We start from the raw sequence: 20,236 nt of genomic DNA on the forward strand, positions 1-20,236 counted from the left end.
GCCAGGGTGATGGCTATTGTCATATATTTTCAATGAATGAAAAATGCCTAAAGGTGGTTTATTTACACTTGCAGTACATGCTATTCTAATATGACAACAATAGAGGCCACTATGGTTCCAGAATTCAAAATCTAAAGAAGCCTATAATTTACAGTTTCCCAGAAAATGAAAACAACAGTAGCAGTTTTCAGGTAATGTTTACCTTTTAAATTCTAGTAAAACTTTAATTAAATATGTCTTGATGATTGTAAATACTATTTTCTTGAAATTAGATTAAATTCACTGGGAATAAGATTTTGATTTAACTAGATTAGAAGTTTAGGAAATATTATATTGAAGAATTAAAATATTAGCATAAGAATAAATCTTTTAATTTGAGAGGCACTGAGTACTCTCTACAAAGGCAGAGAAGTTAGAATCATTGTTTCTACCTGTATGCCATGTTGAAAAATGTATTTATTCTAGTTAATACTGGTTCAGAGCCCATTAGTGAATATGAGGCAGTAAAGTGGTTATTTAATTTTACTTAGTTTTATTTTTTTTATTTTACATTCTAACATTATTAGTAGTTCTTGCAAAGTAGCAAGGAGTCATTATTATAGATTAGGTTACTAAATGCATAGGTAGATACATGTTTATGTTTACACTGAGATGTTATTTAGGCATTTTTTTGACACTTGTATGGAAAATCTGAAATGTTATCTGTGACATTCAAAGAACTAAACACTGGTAAAATTAAAGAAGTCTCGATGTTACAACTACCATTTTCCGAGCATAGGTACAGGGAACAAGTACAGGACTGGAAATTTGTGTATGGCAGACTGCCCAGTAACTAAATATACTTCTTTTTAAATGCCTAATCCTCACTTCAGTAGCTGCTTCCTTTGAAATTTGGCTGGGAACTGAGTGTTTTAGACTGGGCCTAAAACACAAACTAATACTTGTCCACTTAACATGCTCCATGTGGAAAAGGCTTAAATTTTCACAGAGCTCCAATAAAAGCAGCGATGCTTGGTCTGGAGACATAGCTGAATTGTTATAACTTTGATGCTTCTTAATTTCACTAGGCAAAAGGCCAATTGCTGGAGGAGCTATCTAAGGGGACACAAGATTTAATGGTGATACCATCAGTAAAAGTGTCACTCATTGAGTTGGGGAAGATGCATATTTTTATTTAGGTATTGTCCAAAAGTGAATTAAAGTAATTTTACACCATGCATTGAACAGTCATCAGATGGCTGTTGGCTGCTTTCAACTTGAGCTGGATTTAACTGCCAACTTAAAAATGAGAGATTTAAATCCCTGCAAATGAATTCTAGTATAATTTCTGTGTGGTAGCAAGTGAATACCTTTAATTTTGAAATAACTTCAATGAAATTCTCTGCATTCAAGTCATCTTGTTATTTCACAGAGTAAAAATAGCAGAGAGAAATAGCAAGTTTATCTTGCTTTCTTTCATTGTACAATTACAGGTGCTGGGGATGATACCAGAGATCCCAAAATTAAGTATGGGGCAAGTCTTAGAGGAGCTGGAAGGCTTCTCTTAGTGTTTTATATTTTCTTTCCAGTGCCTAATGAATTCTGTATTTTTTCCATTCTCCCTGTGTATGTCCTCTACATGATTATTAGTAAGCTATTTAACATACCCATATCTACAACACAGATTTTTCTCACTATATGCTATCTTCGCACATGCTGAAAGAACTTTCCAGCAGAGATACTTTATATGTGGCAAAAGGAGAGCTTTGCTCACAAAGCCACATTACCTTTGTCAGGTCAAAGGCTAAGCTGAGAAAACACACTTTTTTGCTGGCATGGTTCTATCCATTATACAGATTTTGCCAACTTGTACCAGTCAAGCAGTGCAATTTTATATCCATGGAGTTTTTTCCTAACATAACCACGTTGACAGAACATTATAGTCTTACCTACAGAGTACATCTGTTCTGTATGTTGCAGCTGATTCAGACAACTTGTGATCTGTAGCTCCTGCCTCCTAGTTTATTCATGTAGTTCAGGAGAGGATCTTGCATTTTTCCCCTTTGTTTATTTCTTTCAAGTCTCTTGGAGAGACTCTAGAACAGAAATTTACCTAATACTTATTAACAATTATGAAGATAGTGAAAGAAAAAACCCAAAAAAACAAAAGCACAGCAGAATCTAAACCTTTAAACTTTATGCAGATGACAAAGAGCTGGAAATTTGCTTTAGGGACAAGGACTGTCTTTTTATAGAATAATATAGCTGTGATTTAATTTCCTTTAGGAAATCCCAGTCTAATCTAGGTGTTTTCATCCTGGCACGTATCAGAACTAAATTCTCTACTATTATGGATTGTTGAGGTTTGTCTGAAAGCCTGCCACAGTGTAGCAACAGCAGTGTCTCAAAACAGAGCAATCATAATTTGTGGATGCTAACATGAAGAGAATTAATCTGCCAGCTCCATGGACTGATTCCTCACCTGCTCAGGCTGAAGTGTCATCTATAGAGCCAGGTTTGACCAACATCACCACATCAGTCAGTGAACACTCTTTTAATGGCTGTCAGCAAGGGGAAAAATGACAGAGAAAAGGCAATTAGAGTTAGAAAAGTGTTGTTTGAAAAATTACTTTTGTACTTGATACTTCTGTGAATGTGAAAAGTATGGTCTGTAGTCTGTTAGGTTTAAGAATAGCCAGAAGTAGAAAGATGCTTTCTCAAAGTCAGCACAAACTTAATAGAGGCAGAAATTTATATTCTGTGAGACAGAAACGGGGATAACAGAGGAAAAAGGGTTAAACAAAATTAGATATAGTGACAGGTGAGTAAAAGTTAGCTACCTAAAGTATTTTTCTAGTCCTGCCATGGACCAGTTGCTAATGCTTAAAGTAAGGAATATGTTTATGAATAGCAGGGACTAGAGGGGGATGGCTGTGATATGTGATACCACATGATAACACATCAGACAGTTTCTCTATCAGCAGGGCTGATAGAAGTCAAGAGCAGTAGCTCAAGTTAATGAAGAAAACTTCAAAATTACTGAAAGGCCAAGGAGAGAGGCTTTGCTGGTGGCACTGCAGCAGGAGGAGACCTTACTTTCTCCCAGTGATTGGTTTTGAATGTTGTTCTGCCACATATGTACTTGGCCCATATCACTGCAGCGATAGCACTATTTACTTGTGGTAGAACACCTGCCAGGGAGGTCTACTGGCTTGTAAATCTCTTTCATTCCTAAATGATACCAAGGCAACGGACCTCAGCACCACTCACAAAGAGTGATAAACCCTCTCCCGGACCCTTATTGCTAAAAGCATTGTTTGCAGGAAGCAAGGGAACTCAGAAGGTGAACAAGGAACAAGAAACTGAGAACGAGTTAAAAAATATCCAGTCCAGCAGCAAAGTTGTTTGTGTCAGATATCCTGTTTTTGCTAGGCAGGTTTGGCTGTGTTAGCAATTCTCTTGCAGTCTTTGGATTGCTCTGCATATGGTAGCAGAGTTAAACCTTGTCACCTTTGAATGACATAGTTCAGTTTAATGCTTGTAAGGTGAACAGTTCATTGCAGCTCTAATGCAACATTCTGATGCTCTTGAGGCAAAGATCAATAATTAATGTTCCGCTAGAGACCTTAATGGCACAGTTACCATCACACGTTGTTATGTTTCATAATGACATCTCTCATAAAACTAATAACTTATAAAAGCGTAATAGTGGTAATGCTTGAAGGAAGCAAGTTAACAAAAAAACCTCAGTATCCTCCCTCCTATCCCCTGCTGTCTCCTTCTTCCCAATAGTGGATGTTTGCATCTGTGATAGGGATCCTAAGGCAAAGTAAGCATTAGCTGATTGGTATTATAGAACACTAGGTAAAATAGTACAATGGGTAAGAAAAATACAAGCGTGCATCATGCCGTGTAAAGACAGTGCACTCTCACACAGAGAAAATGCACAGTGTGCTGTCAGATGTGTTTGCATCATGAAGACCTAACAAACTTAGGTGGATATGTCCTCAAGTCATAAGCAGGATCTCAAAAGCTTATGCATTGAACATGCAGAAAGTGATAAAACAGCAAACTCCTTTCTGGTGCTCTTTATTCTTTTTAAAAAGCATTTCGTTGTTGTTCCCTTGAAAACAAATTTCCATTGTATCAAATGTAGGATAGTATAGACCATTCATCATTAAAATTTTACCTTTACACTCCAGTCAAATATCAGTAAGAGGGATTGACATTCACAAATGGTCACTTTAGCCCGGGGAACCAAGTACCTTTAGGCTTCCTCTGTAGTGGGTGATAAGGGAGCACCTAGATATAGGCTACTGCTCTGAATCCTTTCAAAGCAGGTCCTCTAGCAGGTGTTTCTGAGTTGGAATCTAATTTTCACTTTTTCATCCATTCAACAGTATTTTTTCCCTAAGTATGCAAAACAATTTTTTTAAGCCTCATTGTATAAGCATGCTCTGAGGACAAACAATTTCACTGAGATTTTGAACCATCCCCAGGCATTCAGCTGGAATGTCTGAACTGCATGATCAGAGAGCAATTTCCAGCTTTGAGGTCTTGATTGCTCCATCTTTCCCTGTGAACTCCTTTTCTTCTTAAAGGAAATGTGTGTATGTATACAGGACTGGATCTGCAGTGCACTCTGGGAGAGATTCTGCCTGGGATGAGTGGGTAAGGACCATGAAAACTGAACATACCTTTTTCCTAGTTTGGACATAGTCAATGCATGAAGTGTGCTCTGCTTCTTACCTTTCTCTCTTGTGCATCCAGCCACCAAAATGAATGATTTTGCCTTTGGTGAAAAATGAAAAACAGGTTTCTTATGCCAATGTACTTCTGCAAGGAATGACTTCACTTGTGTACAAATAAACCAAAGTAATAAATGAAACTATTCTTCATTGGTTAATCCTGTCAGACTTAATATATTCTACAAACCACTGCTTATGATGGCTTAACATATTATTTCATCAAGCAATAAATGTAGTGAAAAGCACCCCAAGTTAGTCACCCTCAGTGTGTTTCTCAAAAGAAGAAAATTAATAAGGTAAATTTAAATTGAGCTTTTAATGATGATGTAACACATGAAAGGAGTCACCCTAATATTGCAGTCCCCAAAACAAAGGAAATGCATGCATAGTAAGTTTTAATGCATGTTACTGTCGTTCTTCTTCACAAGTTTGTTTTATTTTAAGAAATTTTATATTTCAGTCTTCTTGTACAAGTAATACAGAGTATAATGTCCCACCAAAATAATTTCAAGTCCTATAAGCCTTGATTCCCACAGTTCTGAAATATTTGGCTGATGAAACATGAAATTGCCCAGGCATTCAGCACTAAGATTTAAGTAGTGTTTCTGGTAGCATATTGACTATGGACCAAAGTGGAATCATTGCAATGCTGAGATTTCATGTACTAAAAATACAAGTATATTGTTGCAGAATAATGTATGAACGTACCTCATGTTACAGCAGGTGTGTTGGTCCAAAGATAGTAAGAGGATCTGGATTTTTTTTCTATCTTTACACAACTTCATGGTCGTATAAACAATGCAACTTTTTGTCTGGGACACTCAGTGTACATTGTATTATTGAGAGTGCTTTCTCTGAAACTTCATATTATATTTAGAGTTATTGTTGTAGATTATGTTCATGAAAATTTTTAAAACTTATGTCAATATAAATTCAAAAGAGGGTATTTTATTGAAGCATTTAAATGATGTGGTGAACTGAATGGTAAAGGACCGGCAGGCAATGTTTGCTGTGACAACTACATACTGATTTTGCACTGCACATACCCATTTTAAACAGCAACCAATGGCTAACCAACTATTAAATCCAAAAACTGGTGTGAGCAACTACAGTGACTAATATGGATTACAGTGGCAAATAAATTCGAGACAAGAAATAAGGATATCAATAATAAATAATATCCCCATACCAATGCAGGATCCATGTAATACATATAATATATGATAGACTTGGTACACAATTTATAAAGTTATTTCTGAAGAAAAAACACATGGAAAGATACTTATATTTATGTGCTAAAATATAGGAGATTATATAGAATATTCTTGTTACACAGATGTATTAACAAACAATGCAAAATATTCATATAAGAATATCAGCTGATTCATACCATAACTATGTCAGTCATGGGTTACACCACTGACACCTGCTTGGGACATTCCTGTCCAAACTATACCGTTCATTTTTCCAGCACTTTAGTTGTACTAATGCAACTCATTATGGGACCATGCTGATACGATCCATGATAAAAATAAAAAAAGTATACCAAAGTAAATTGGGTTTTAACTTCAGCTTTATCATGTAATAATTTTTCCTTGAAAGGACTTCATTATGTGTAAAATATTGTATGTGTTTCCCACCCCTTTTAGATGTCAGGCTGTATAAAGTTCTTTGAAAACCAGATGGCAACTGCCATCTTCATTAATATCTTCTTTATGAGCTGGACAGTGTTTTCCTGTACCACTGCCTTCTGAAAGAATTCTCAATTCCAGTAAATAGCTGAAGTGAGTTGCAAAAAGCAGTGGAGATGATGAGCTGGATGTAACATTGCTTTGGTATCTCCTTTATGACTTCTGTCATTTATAATATCTTTACCAGGGGACAACCATCAAAGAACTTTATTTGTTCTGATAATATAGAATGAGAATTAAAAAGTAGAAAGGACAATCACGTCTGCTCAGTGCTAGGTCTGTGTCAGCGTGTTCTTACGCAAAATGTCATCTCTCTCCTATTGTCTGATTCAGGAGGAATACAGTTTTCCAGCCTCAATACTTAGAGTTCCACTTCTATTTTAGTGCCAGCTCAGTAGCCAGACCTTAGCACAATTTCTAAGAATGTGGTTTGGGTATCTTCTGTGCTTAGTAACTATAAGACTACTTAGCAGTAATTGGTACATCCATGCTATTATGATGGAAGGAGGGTACAGAAGAGGCCAAAGGACAACTGCTATCTAATTTGTGGTCTTTTCCTGTCAGAGACTCTACAGGAGGAAAGAACTCAGAAATGCTACATGAGTAAATTGAAAAAAACCTACCTATTTTCCAGTGTAATCAAGAGGTCAGGAGCAGGTTTTCCTGTCACATTTTTAATTGCTCTAAGGAAAAAACTGGCCTAGGACTAAGTCTAAGAAATGGGGGGAACCCTAAAATAGATAATTGAATTTCCTGCATAGCCAGTTCAGACTTCAAAGGCCAGCAAAGGCCATCTGGCCAACTGGATGGAAGATTCTTATACAGGGAACAAAGATAACTTAAGACATTTTTCAGCTGGTGTCTAAAATATAAATGCTGCTAAAGAATATAAGACTAGATCTTTATTGCCACTGACACTAGAGACAATGTGAAAAAACCCCTCGCCTTGATTTCCCTTGGACTTCTGTGTTTATCTGGGGGATTATAACTGGTTTAATCCTATGCCTATTCTTTTAAGAAAGCAGTGATGATATAAATAATAAAAATATAAATAACTATATGTCAAAGTGTTGAAATTAAATACAGAATGGTCTAATCAGAAAAGAAAAATATCGTAGTAAGCGCTGAATTGTTGAATTCCAAAAACTGGATATGAGAAAAAGAAAAACTGCTAAGTTTAAACAAAGCCTTGGGCTGACAGATACTGGAAAAACCCCTTTTTCACTGACCTCATCTCTGTGGACTCTTCCTACCTTCTTCAGCAGGATGTAAAGAAACTCCTTACATGATGTTTTGAAGGTTTCGAAGAAAAAGGTTTCAAAGAAAATGCAAAGAGTAACAGGTATTCAGCAACCCAAATTCAGAAAAGAAGTAACATAAGGACACATACTTTCTGTAGATGTTTTATAGTGTGGTATTTGTTGTCTGAATAACATCAAGAATCTTGAATCTTTTGGCAGTCTCTGATTGAATCAGACTATAGTCTTTTTTTGATGGCTCAATTATGTCCTTCATTTATGAAAAACTGTTGAAGTGTATAAAGTGATTTAGGTAAACAGAATGTCATCTTTCCTACAAAGGTGCTTCAAGTTATTTGGGAGAATTCTTAAGCTAACCACCAAATGTTGTAAATATAATTTAAGTATTTTATTGCTGCAGGGAATAGATCTGTGTTGCTAATGAAAGATTTAGATTTATTTTTTTTTTTTATTATTCAACATTTGTAAGCAGGATCAGACATAGCACTGACTCTTGGGGTACACCACTAGTTACTGGCCAAACTAGTCTTTGTTTCACTGACCACCACTACCCGGACACAGCCATTTAGCCAGTTTTCAGTCTATCTCACCATCTCCTCATCCAGTTTATACATCAACAATGTGTCTAAGAGGATTTCATTGGAGACAGTGTCAAAGGCCTTACTGAAGTCCAGGTAGATAACATCCACTGATCTCCCTTCATCTACCATGCAAGTCATTTCATCATGGAAGTTTATCATGCTGATCAAGCTTGACTTCCCCTTGATGAGGCCCTGTTGACTATTCCTGGTGACTTGTCTTTCATGCGCCTGAAAATTCTTTCCAGGATTAGCTGCTCCATTACCTTTTCAGGGATCAAGATGAGGCTGACTGGCATGTAGTTCCCTGTGTCCTTCTGTCTTGAGGATAGGAGTAGAATTTGCTTTCCTCCAGTCTTCAGGCACTTCTCCCAGGTACCATGATTGTTCCAAGACTATCAAGAGTGGCCTCACAGTGATATCTGCTAGATGCCTCAATGCTGATATGTACATCTCATCACAGGCCATGGACTTATCCATGCATTAAATATTCTCTGAGCAGATCCTTTTCCACCAAGGGTACGTTTCCCCTACTTCACATTTTTCCATGGTAAAAAAGCAAAGCAAACCAAAATGCAAACAAAAAGCTCTGAAACAACTGCAGTCTATAAGTCAGTTATCTATATATAAAAAAATGGATTACTTGTGAATGTAACATTTTTATGCTGGTTGCAGTCCTAATGATTAAGTAAAATTGCTTATGAATAATTAAAATAAGATTGAATTAAAGGAAATTCCTTTGCTTATTTGTATAGCCTGCTGTAACAGGCAGGTAAGTAACATTCCATACTTTTTGCTGTAAAATTGAAAAACCCCTTAATGTGCAACACTGGAATGCAGTCAAGGTGAACATCCCACATCGGAAATGAGCTCGGGTGTTTGATCTCTGTGTACTCCAGTTTCGTTAGCCCAGTCTGAGGAGCGCTGGAACCAAAATGACAATTTCCTACACTGCTCTTCAGTCATTACCATCAAGCTAGAACTTCCATGGTAGAATGTGTCTGGCTTAATCTGCACAGGGTGTTCAGACCACACAGAGAAAGTAATGAGAGCCATTGGAAGTAAACATTATTGGATTTCGCGCAAGAATAACCCTTAAGTACTTCAATTCAATTTTGATGCTGTATTTTGCTTTATTGCAGCTTGACCCATACAACACCAGACCTACTTTTAAATGACCGTTTGTCTACAGCAAGAAGTGTACTTTCATACAGCCCTCTGTACCTCCACTGATTACTGTGATATGTAGAAGACTGAAATTGATGATATCACTTTTCGTTTTGTCAGTAGAAACTCTAGTTTAAATTTTCTGCAGACACGTACATGGGGAGGTAACCTAAGTAATTCTGGCCTTGCAAGACTCCACATCCTGAAGAGTCCCCAGTTACCTGTCAAATTCCACCCTTAACCATCTGTTAGATTCCTCATAGCTCCATCTGCAAATGTTAACAGCTTCTCACTTTGTTATTTCTTATATTCAGCAATTACTTATGTCATGCCCAGTGGTTTCTCCTGATCTATTCGCTTAGCTTAATCTCAGGCTAGGGTCATTTGTCTGTGTCCTTTAATGGAGGGATTCATGGGAAAGGGCTCTGGGAAGAGCTATATCAGAATGTATCTTGCAAATGAATCCACCTTTGGGCACCGGTGTCTTAGATCAGTGATGGACAAATCTTTTGCTCTGTGGACCTTTAGGAACTAAGAAAATATTTCATAGATTACTAAACACCATTCTCATGATTTAATTGAAAACAGTGGGGAAGCAAAGGAACAAACAAACAAAACCACTCTAGAAGTTGAATGGACAAGATCTTTTTGTTAGGAATTGCAGATAAAGGTGAAATCATCATAAAATATATGACTGAAAGCAACTGCTCTATATATTGCAAGTGATTGGACAAGATATATCAGTTAGGTCTATGTTGTTGATTTCATTCTGGCCAACATTTTTAATTGCAGCTATAGGTTGCATCCCTATTCACTTATCAAATCTGTAATGTTAGGAATTTAAGGGAACCTAAAGGTGGCAAAAGGTGAGTCAGAACATGCTAATAATAGAGACAAATGCAAAAACATGAAATAAAATTCTTGTTTATTCAGCTCGGTATCATTGTGACCGTATTAAATTATTCTGTAAAGTTTTGCTACCACATTTAAAGGAAGTAACAGCAAAACATCTGTCCATTCTCCATTCGGTCTAGATCAATCTGCTTTTCCTCAGATCTGATAAAGAAGCAGAGTGCCTCAAAGTTTAGTTTTTTACCACTTGTCTGTTTTACTTGGCTCCCCACCAAGTCCCCAAACTCAGCACAAAACACCTCCGTCAAAGCACTAAGGAAAAAAACTGTGAAAAATCCAGACTAGCCAAACTATTTGAACACAAACGTATTTAAGTATATTACAGTTGAAATACCATATACAATTCCAAAAGGAAAAGGGAAAGGGAAGGAAAAAGGAAAAAAAAACCAAAATAAAATATATAGGATCAAAACCTCAAGATCTAGCAACTAAGGAATTAGCAAAAGAATATCTTACTACTCTCCTTGGGACAACAGAAATCATGCTGGATGACCAACAGCACCCTCCACCTCCCAGGATCCACAAGGCCTCACCAGGCCCCACTCCCCCACACGGCAGACCCGACAGCGGGGAATCTGCACCTCCAGAATCACTGGAAGGGAAGAGAGAGAAGGCCTCTCCTCCCTTCTTCTTTATAGCCCTGGCTTATGTAAAAATCATAGGGAATACTGGGTAATATGGCCACTTCCTTGGTTACAAACTGGTCACCAAGGAAGGCCGAGACTAAAACTACCACACCGCTATATCCATTTAAAAGAGATTACATCTCCATAGAATTTTACCTCATTTATCTCTTTACCATCCTAATGAAAAGAAGATTATGAGGAGGACATTGACAATGCTTCCATTGTTTTTAGAGAAAACAGAGGATAATTGACTTAATATGAAGAATGGAGAGAGGTTACATAATAGGATTAATCTTCTAACTGTGAGGATAGAGAAGATTACTCAGGCGATGTCCTGGTAAAACTTCTTCATACTCACTGTCAGCACATTCAGTGTATGTCTGTAGGTACATCAGAATCTAAACTGTGCTTAAAAATATCTTTGTTTGTATAAAGGAGATATAGAAAATATTGTATTTTTATGAAAGGAAATGTATAGTGTATCTCTAAAAGTTATTTTCAGCCACATATTTATATGATAGGATTTTCTGGTTTTTTTCTAGTGTTGTCCTTAGAGAATCTAACCCATTCTAATTTAGTTTTGCAAAGTAAGACTTTGGGTCAGTATCTGTAAAAAAATAAATATGTCATTTAATTCTTTCGACAGCAAACAAGTGTATTTTCTATGCCCTCTTTAACTCTATCTTGTTTACTTTTGACCCCATTTAATTAGCAAAACATTTCTTTCAAATCTAACATATAAACTAAGCTTTCTCTCAGATATTAAAAATATTATCACTGTGCATTGCTGTTAGATTTATGGTTCAGTGCCAGCCTAGCTGACACAGAATAATTTAGTACACAGAAGAATCTGAATAGAAAACTAAGGGAAGAGCTTGTTTTCTTTAATTATTGAATTAATATAAATTATAATTAACATAATGCTTAGAATATAATTATACTACCATACAATAATTTATCTTGTGTTTATGTACCATGTCCAATTTACTTGTGTTAACCCCTAACCTGCACATTATGACTTGGCATTACACATTTGTAATGGCAGATGTTCATTTTATTTTTGTAATTACCTGAATATGAGATTTAGGGTAATTATTTGTATAACTTCATTAATAATATACAGTTTCAAAACATTGCTAAAGAAAAAAAAGTATCAATTTACGAACATTTCCTATACTAAATGTATCTGTTTTTAATTAACTGTAACCTGCTGTTTGAAAAAACAGTGGAAACAAAATGAAATTAGAAATAAACAGGAATTCCAGCAGAGCTATTTCATGCAAAGAATACTAGAAATATTGAATAAATTGCCAAGAGCAATGATGCGATCAGTATAAATGGATTCACGGAGGAGAAGGGAGAAATTAAAGCTGCAGTGACAATATGGAAGAGTGAGAAGGAAATAAATTTAGAGAGCTTGCATGCCTGGGTCAAGCAACCTGACTTAGTAAGTAATTACTTATTAATGTGTTTCCCTCACCAGGCCTGTATGTAGATTCACAGTTTTACCATCAAAATCATTTGTTAACATAACAAAAGTTCAGACAGGGTCAAATTCAAGGTCCAAAAGTTCAAGCTAGGGAAGAGATCTTTCATTCTGGAGGCAGATGGTGCAGCAGTTGTTGGGTGATTGGTGATTTGTTTACTATATATGCTGACCTAGCATTCTTAGTGGCATGCTTGGAGATTTAGAAAAGGAAATAATTCAATTACTCGGTACAGCAAACCTGCCACAGGTCATGGCCATTAGTGACCTACTAAGATTTTTTTATTTGATACAACCTCATAGAGGAAAATCTTTTTGCTGATGGTAGCAAAAGATAACATTTCATCCACCCCATTTCTTTAATTTAGAGACCTTGGTTTTTAGAAAAAGTGGACTAATAATTAAGAAAAATAAAATGTTACTTAGGTATTTTTAAAGGTATTTGAGGCTTGGTTGGGATATCATGATATGATCTAAATATCTGCAGTAATTAAATATTGCTTTCAGAGGATGGTTTGTACACTAACTGGCAAATGCATTAACTAAGTAGCACTGGAATGGATTATAGCATCTCTCTCATTTCTTCTGTGTAGAAGAGTAAAAGACTGTGATTTGGAGAAGGGATAAAAAAGCTGCAACACTGACTGCTTTCAAAACATTCCTGAAAGGTTATCAGAAATTTGAAAAAAGTTACATGAAGAAGTATATTTTGAAAGGTTATTTGCACTTTAATGGATGCACATGAGAGACCAATACAAGTAATTGTTTTCCATTATACACTCAGTTTTTACAGTGAAACACAACTCAAAAGATCTGTGTGTCTATATGTATATGTATGTGTGTATATATATATATATATAATAAGAGCTTTTTCTTGAATATTTCAGCAGTTGGACTGATTTAAATAATTTGTTTAACTAAAAAATACTCATTGGCCAAAATCTAACTTTGTTCTATGTTTTTTATTAATGGAAATCAGTTTGGATAATCCTTTTTATTTTGTTGCTGTTCTTGTTTGCAGCTAAGAAAATTGAATAAAAACATCTTTCAAAATTTTAATGAAAAGTAACCTACTAGCATTATTCTGAATTCCCTCTACAGACCCGTGTGATCCACATCTCTGTTCTCTTGATATTTGGTTGAAAAATCAGCACTTTTCCTTAATGTGAGAAAGATACCAAGAATAGAAACTTAAAGGAATAAGTCCTATTTTAACATCTTTATGTCAAATATCTGAAGAAGTTTTGGAATAATGTCTGCTTAAGCCAATGAGAGTTAGCTACATGTTAGCATCTGGTTTAGCATTGTTCATGTGAGGAAGGTGCTTACTTATTATCATTATTTATAAAACTATGCATATACTAAATTTTTGTTTGTTTGTTTCTGGTTTTGTTTTTTGTTTGTTGGTTTGGCTTGGGTTTTGGTGGGTTGGAGTATTTTTAAAGTAATTTTAAGGATGTGGATCAAAGTTATGATACAGGTAGAATTTTTGTATTCAGATTTTCCCAGTTTGCAAACCTGGGCTTACTCCTCCAGGCTATTACTAAATCTTACTATGACTTAATGACTCATAGCATGAAGTTGGTAATTTATTCAAAATGGATTAGGCCTTCACTGTGTTAGGTGTTTTGTCTCATAGGAAATTTTCAGTACTTTATAACTCACAGTAGATGATCATAATGCAAGTTGAATGACATATATGCCTGCGTGACTTTTAAATTGCTTGGAAAGATGAGCTATTGATAGACAGCTACTAAAAGTCACTGTATGCAACTTAGATTGTCAAATTAGAGAACTGTTTATTAGAAAGAATAGAGCAAAAATTCCCTAACAATTGCACTAAATAAGAAAAACTATTTCAAAACAGTATAATACTGCAGCAGTGCTTTCCATCTTGAGATTTCACTGAAATGCTCATATTTTTTAGCACATTGTCACAAACCCTTAACTCACAAAATCAAGAGGTTGTCTGTCAATCAAGAATCTGCCTGTCATATTGCCAGAATATTGAAGAATGCTTGGAAATGTAAATTAAATGTGTTATTAAAACTGAAGACCTAAAAGACAATGCGAAAACATGTAAAATCTTCAATAAACTTCATGATTGTTAAATAGTCTATGAGTTTTTAAAACATAGCTCACACTTCCATGACTGCCTGTGGCTGCCAATATACAGAATTGTGGTTCAGTTCACACATATTCCAGGTTTGTCAGTGAAAACAAAATATAACTTGTGTTTCTGACAAAGGGTTTCTGCTTCCTATTATCCATCACTTATTTTCCTGATTTGGTTTTAATTAAGAGGATCTTCCATATAGTCATTTTTAGATTTGTCTGTGACAGTCAGTTTTCTTCCTTTTCTTCCACCATTAGCCAAGTCTGAATTCTAATAAGTACACAGGCATGAAAATATTTTCGAAGGAATAGCATTAAGTCTGCCAAATTGACCACTTAATAGTTACAAAATTCAGAAATGTTTGTGGTTCTGCATTTTTAATTTCTTTCTTTCATGTCTGTAATGCAGTCCTTAGTTATGCAACTGCACTATGGGTTGGTTTGGGATTTTTTCCCCATTAATATTTGCTTCATTCATCACACTACAGGGATCTCCTCCAACTGAGGCCTTATAGTTAAGTAAGCTATTGAAGTTTAGAAACATGAAATGGATGTATCATAGGAGTATACCATAGGATCAGGAATGTGATACCAGATGTGAAGACTAGGATCAAAACATTTTGGAAGAAGATCCTAGTTTGTAAGCTTCTGCTGATATTGTTGATATGAAGTAGAACACAGCTTACAGGAGGGATTTCAAATGCCTTTCACACCATCTGTTTATAATAATCCAGGGTCTTTTAGGACTTTGTAAATTTGTTTTTAGCTTTGCCAAATTACCCATATTAAAAAAAAAGCAACATATTTTTCCCAATTTGTGGGCGACTTTCTTCCAGGGTAACAGAAGGCTCATTCACATGAGCCTCTCCTCATTCATCTCTCCTCAAGTTCGTAACTGCAAATTGTCTGCAACCCTAAATTTGCTATGAAGTATAGGATCTATAATGTTTCAAAGTACAATGTTTTTGGTTTTAAGTGAGAATATGCATTTTTTCTTATTCTATGTCAGCATGCCCATGACTGATATAGGTAAATATTGGCTCAAGACAATAAAAAAGAACTTTGACTTCCGTGTTTCACATTAAATGTAAAGTATGCTTTGAGACAGAAACAACAATAAACAGGTGTCAGAAAAGGGAGTATTTAAATATGTATACAGATCACAAGAGATGTGGTACATTTTTCATCTGATCTATTTAGTTTTGCATATATCCCCCAGTTCCAGGGTATCTAAGAACAATATGATCCATAGGTTTGCACATTGCTCAAGATGCATGATCAGATCCCAGAAAACAGCAAATACTATCAATAAAACATGAAACAAAGTTAATTACAGGTTTCCATTCAGAGTCACCCTGCTGCTCATGGCCCATTATAATGAATCACTCCACATATGTAGGAGAGATTGACAGAAATTTTATAAATTTTCTATTCTTCGGATTTTACCTGTATAATAAGTGGCTTCTGTACACTAGAAAAGTGATTAAGTATCAATTTCAAGTAAAATAAGGAATGAATGTTTAAAAGACTGATGAGACACTATTTTTACTGCTTATGGTACTGTGACTAACCAATGAGTCAGATGAATGCCTCTGTCATTCTAATTAGTCATTGGATGAACCTCTATTTTTCCTTAAACTCTGATCATTTTTTGAAGTAACTTAGAACTTTTCATCACTTTTTGAATGATGAGACCAACAACTACTTTTTCAAATGTCCTGCTGGAATAAACATGTATTACTTGTTTGTCAGAAAGTAAGGTCATTTTATCTTGCCAATTCCTTTTGAGTCAGTGTTTGGATGTCACTGTCACATCTAGTTTACAAGTTGAAGTTACATATTTCTGGTATTCAGAGTTTTACAGACCTAAATAGTGAAAAGGTTTTATCCTACTGCAGTCCTTCTTTGGTCAAATGTAGTGGAAAGTGCTGGTTATCTTTTCCTGCATTTCCATAACCCATTGATTCAATTAGAAAGAATGCTAACTCATTTTTCAGCACACATTCTTGCAAATTGTCTTAATCTAGCACATTAAATGCATGAAGGTACGTGCACATTCATCTTCTGATGGATTTGATAAGCTCACTTAATGAGTTTTCTAAAAATTCACTGCTATATTGAGACTGGAATGGTGAATATCTGTTCAAATTGTTGCTGTTTGCAGAAGGTTATATAGGTAAATCAGCATCTTGGGAAAATTATCCCTTGTTTCTTTTTCTTGTTTTTTTCCTATTATAATTTTTCTTCCACTTAACCAAAATACTTTAGCCCTTTACGAAACTAATGAAAAGTGTGTTTTTAATCTGTGTTAAACTATATTAGTAATATCCATTGTTAAAATTTCAAGCATTTGAACAGTGGTGTCAAGTGGTGTTAGCTTATTGTCTGTAATATTAGCACTCATACATATTTTATTTAATATGTCTCAGTGAATTTAACATCTTCTTGTATCTTTATAATTTGTATTTCTTAAATATATTTTTTTTTAATAACATAGATAAATTTCAGAAAGCAAGTTGATATAGTAAGGGTAACACTGTCAGTCAGACTTACTGTGAACCTAGCCAGTGATGCAGCTTTTTCTTTTTTTGGACTGAAGTGAGGAGTCTAGACTTAGAAGTGTAATTGAACCTTCTTATAATGTAGGAATACACAGGGAGAAATGAGGGGTCGTTTCACCACTGTCAGTTCTTCATTACCCACTGGCTACCTACTCATCAGTGTTGCTAAAGAAGGGAAAGTAGGCCACTGCCGGTAAAATCATATAACTCAGTGACTGTAGGGGTTTCGGGGTCTTTTTTGCGTTTTATTGACATAATGGAAGTCTGATGCACCTGCTAGCTGAAATGGAGTCTTTGGTTTTGGTATTCTGAGTGAATCTGCATTTTTAAAGACTATGAATCATCATAATGGCAAGTAGGTTCCCTCTAAATGCTATGATACTATTGGAAATTTCATCTCTCCATATGACTTTGCATTGTCCATTGCTTTGAGCTACACCTCAGTGGCCCAAGTTCTTTCTTCTTTAAATTAAAAGAAGAAGTGAAGATTTGAGAGTAACATATTGACAAAACTGAGATTTATTCAGAGGTGCCTCTCTCAGTAACTGACATAGAACAATATAGACTTTCAGAATAACTTAGAGAAATGCATCTAATCAAACAACTGTATTTAAATTCTGATGTGATATTAACACAATTTGGTGTCTAAAGAGAAAATAGTCATCTTTTCTTCTGGTATAAGTATGTGGACATATGTATTTGCAGCCACATGGATTTCAAGCCACCATATCCCAGACTCAATGTATATAATATCTATCTTGAAGAAGTCCGGCCTCTATATAAAAATTCATCTAAATAAAAGCTTTCATTAACTTCAATGTCATATTTTTTAAGAGATAATTAGAGAAATTTTGACATTTATAGTTTTTTGGTAGAAAGGGAGTTGATACGTGCCGTGTTTGACAAACTAAGATTAATAGTTATACTTATTTCATAATCATGTTGGAAAAAAAAATCTATGTTTTTCTTTGATGCATTGCATTTCAGAAGCCAGTTTGATTCAGCAGCTTAGTTTTCAGCTGCCTTTAGAAATACCTGTTAAGTAGCAAAATAAGGTATATTAGATTGTATAAATTAGATTTGTTTCAGAACACTAGAAACCAGTTAGACCTCAAATAGTGTTGCTTGTAACAAATTCTAGGAGATTATATGTGAGACAGTGTGATATGCTTAAAGAAGTTAATACATAATGGCCTGGAGGCCTTTATTTTTTATTACCGAGGAGTGCAAATAAACCTGCTTGTTAGGGTGGAAATTTAAAGGTCAGTCCTCAGATGTCATAAATCATAGATCTACGAAAAAATAGATTAAGGAAGCCTAAAATACTGTGTCAGCGTCGGCAACACAGCAGTGTTGCTTTAATTCTGCAACAAAGAACTGACTCCAGTTATTATTCTGTTCCTCAGGGAGTAATTTCATTCTACTTCAGCTCTTAAGAAAAACATCACATAGGTTATAATTCTAGAAATTTTTTCACCTTTGATTTTTACTCTCAAGAATACATATTAATTTTAGTCCTTCCTCTGGTTAAACAGTGCTTAATTTTATTTTTGTCAAGAGATGTTGATGTTTCTTGATTTATTTTTAAATCAGTACAGATTAGCTTTATTTAAATGCATGTATTATTAATAAGTGCATGTTTATTTAATTCTAATATTAAGGGCTCATAAGACTACATGAATTTTGAGAGGTCATTTAGACTGTGATCAACAGGGATCCATATTTATGTTATTTCCAATATATATTTCCATGTGTTTACAGTTTTGGAGATTGATGCTTTCCAGAGCAATCTAATTCAGTGCACCACTACCTTTGGAAAAGATATATTTTTTTCCTAATATCTAATCTGAATCTTCTTTGCTGAATGCAAAAATCTTATTCCTAGTTCTGCCTGCCACAGGCATGAAGAACAAATCTCTTTAGGGAAACAATATGTATTTATGTATTGTGTATATCAAAAATATCATCTTGTAGTTGTCTCTTTTGCCTGTAGTCTTCTGTACTTCAGGCTAACTAACCGAGATCATTCAGTTGTCCTGAGAGGGCTCGCCAATAGACCTCTCATAGTTCTTTTTTTCCTCATGCTTTGTTGTAACTGATAGGGTCTTTCTTGAAGTATGACGCCTAGAGTTAGAGACAAGGCTGCAACTGTGACCTTACAAGGACTTGACAAAGGACAACCTATTTTATAGACTGTGAAGCAGACTAGTTAAGCTCAGCTGTGTTCTTGGGCTAATTCCATCTATCAGTGTTGTTTTATTCTCACTAGGTATAAAAGTTACCTTTGTCATTCTAATTCTGTCGAAGAAATGTACTTTGTATCTCCTTGTTCCCACTGAGAAAATTCTTGTTATTCTCACTAATAGATTCTTGCCAGTAGTGCCTACTCAATTAGAGACTAGAACAGTATGTAAAGTGCACAAATTGAAGCACAAAAGCTCTGTCTGAGTTTGAACCCCTTTTTCTTTTTTTTTTTCAGTGAGGGTGACTGAACACTGGAATGGGTCGCCCAAGGAGGCTGTGGAGTCTTCCTCAGTTAAAACCCAACTGGACAGAGAGCCCCAAGCAACCTGTTCTAGCTGATCCAGCTTTGAGCAGAGCAGTTGGACTAGGCAGTCTTCAGAGGTCCCTTGCAATATTCTGTTTCTATGAAAATACTACCAAAGTAAAGGTTATACATACAGGATTGTCATTCTTAACAGAATTAGAAGAAACAAAATTTTCAGTAATAGAAAGAGACTAAAGTATGTTGTTTTCCTTACTTTCTAAATCTAATATTTATGTGTATAAAATCATAGAATCATTAAGGCTGAAGTAGACTTTCAGAACCATCAAGTCCAATCTTTGGCTGAACACCATCATGTCAACTAAACCATAGCACTAATTGCCATGTCCGGTCATTTCTTGAACATTTTCAGGGGTGGTGACTCCACCACATGCCTGGGCAGCCCACTCCAATGCTTAACAACCCTTTCAATGAAGAAATTCTCCCAGATGTCCAGCCTGAACCTCCCCTGGCACAGCTTGAGGCCATGTGCTCTTTTTCTGTTGCTAGCTGCCTTGGAGAAAGACCAACCCACACCTTGCTATAATCTCCTTTCAGGTAGTTGTAGA

At 35.4% G+C, this 20,236-nt stretch overlaps 1 long non-coding RNA gene across 1 annotated transcript in view; it reads right to left on the bottom strand.

Moving 5' to 3' along the window:
• Positions 1 to 1,023: 1,023 nt before the first annotated feature.
• The window catches only part of LOC135411845 (uncharacterized), a 37,303-nt gene continuing 18,090 nt past the window's right edge, over positions 1,024 to 20,236 (bottom strand). Inside the window, exon 4 of the long non-coding RNA XR_010429348.1 lies at positions 1,024 to 2,540. This is a non-coding gene — a long non-coding RNA (uncharacterized LOC135411845). The remainder of the gene's footprint in view (positions 2,541 to 20,236) is intronic.

This window comes from Pseudopipra pipra, chromosome 3 (assembly GCF_036250125.1).
Source record: "Pseudopipra pipra isolate bDixPip1 chromosome 3, bDixPip1.hap1, whole genome shotgun sequence".
In the NCBI taxonomy this organism is placed as follows: domain Eukaryota; kingdom Metazoa; phylum Chordata; class Aves; order Passeriformes; family Pipridae; genus Pseudopipra; species Pseudopipra pipra.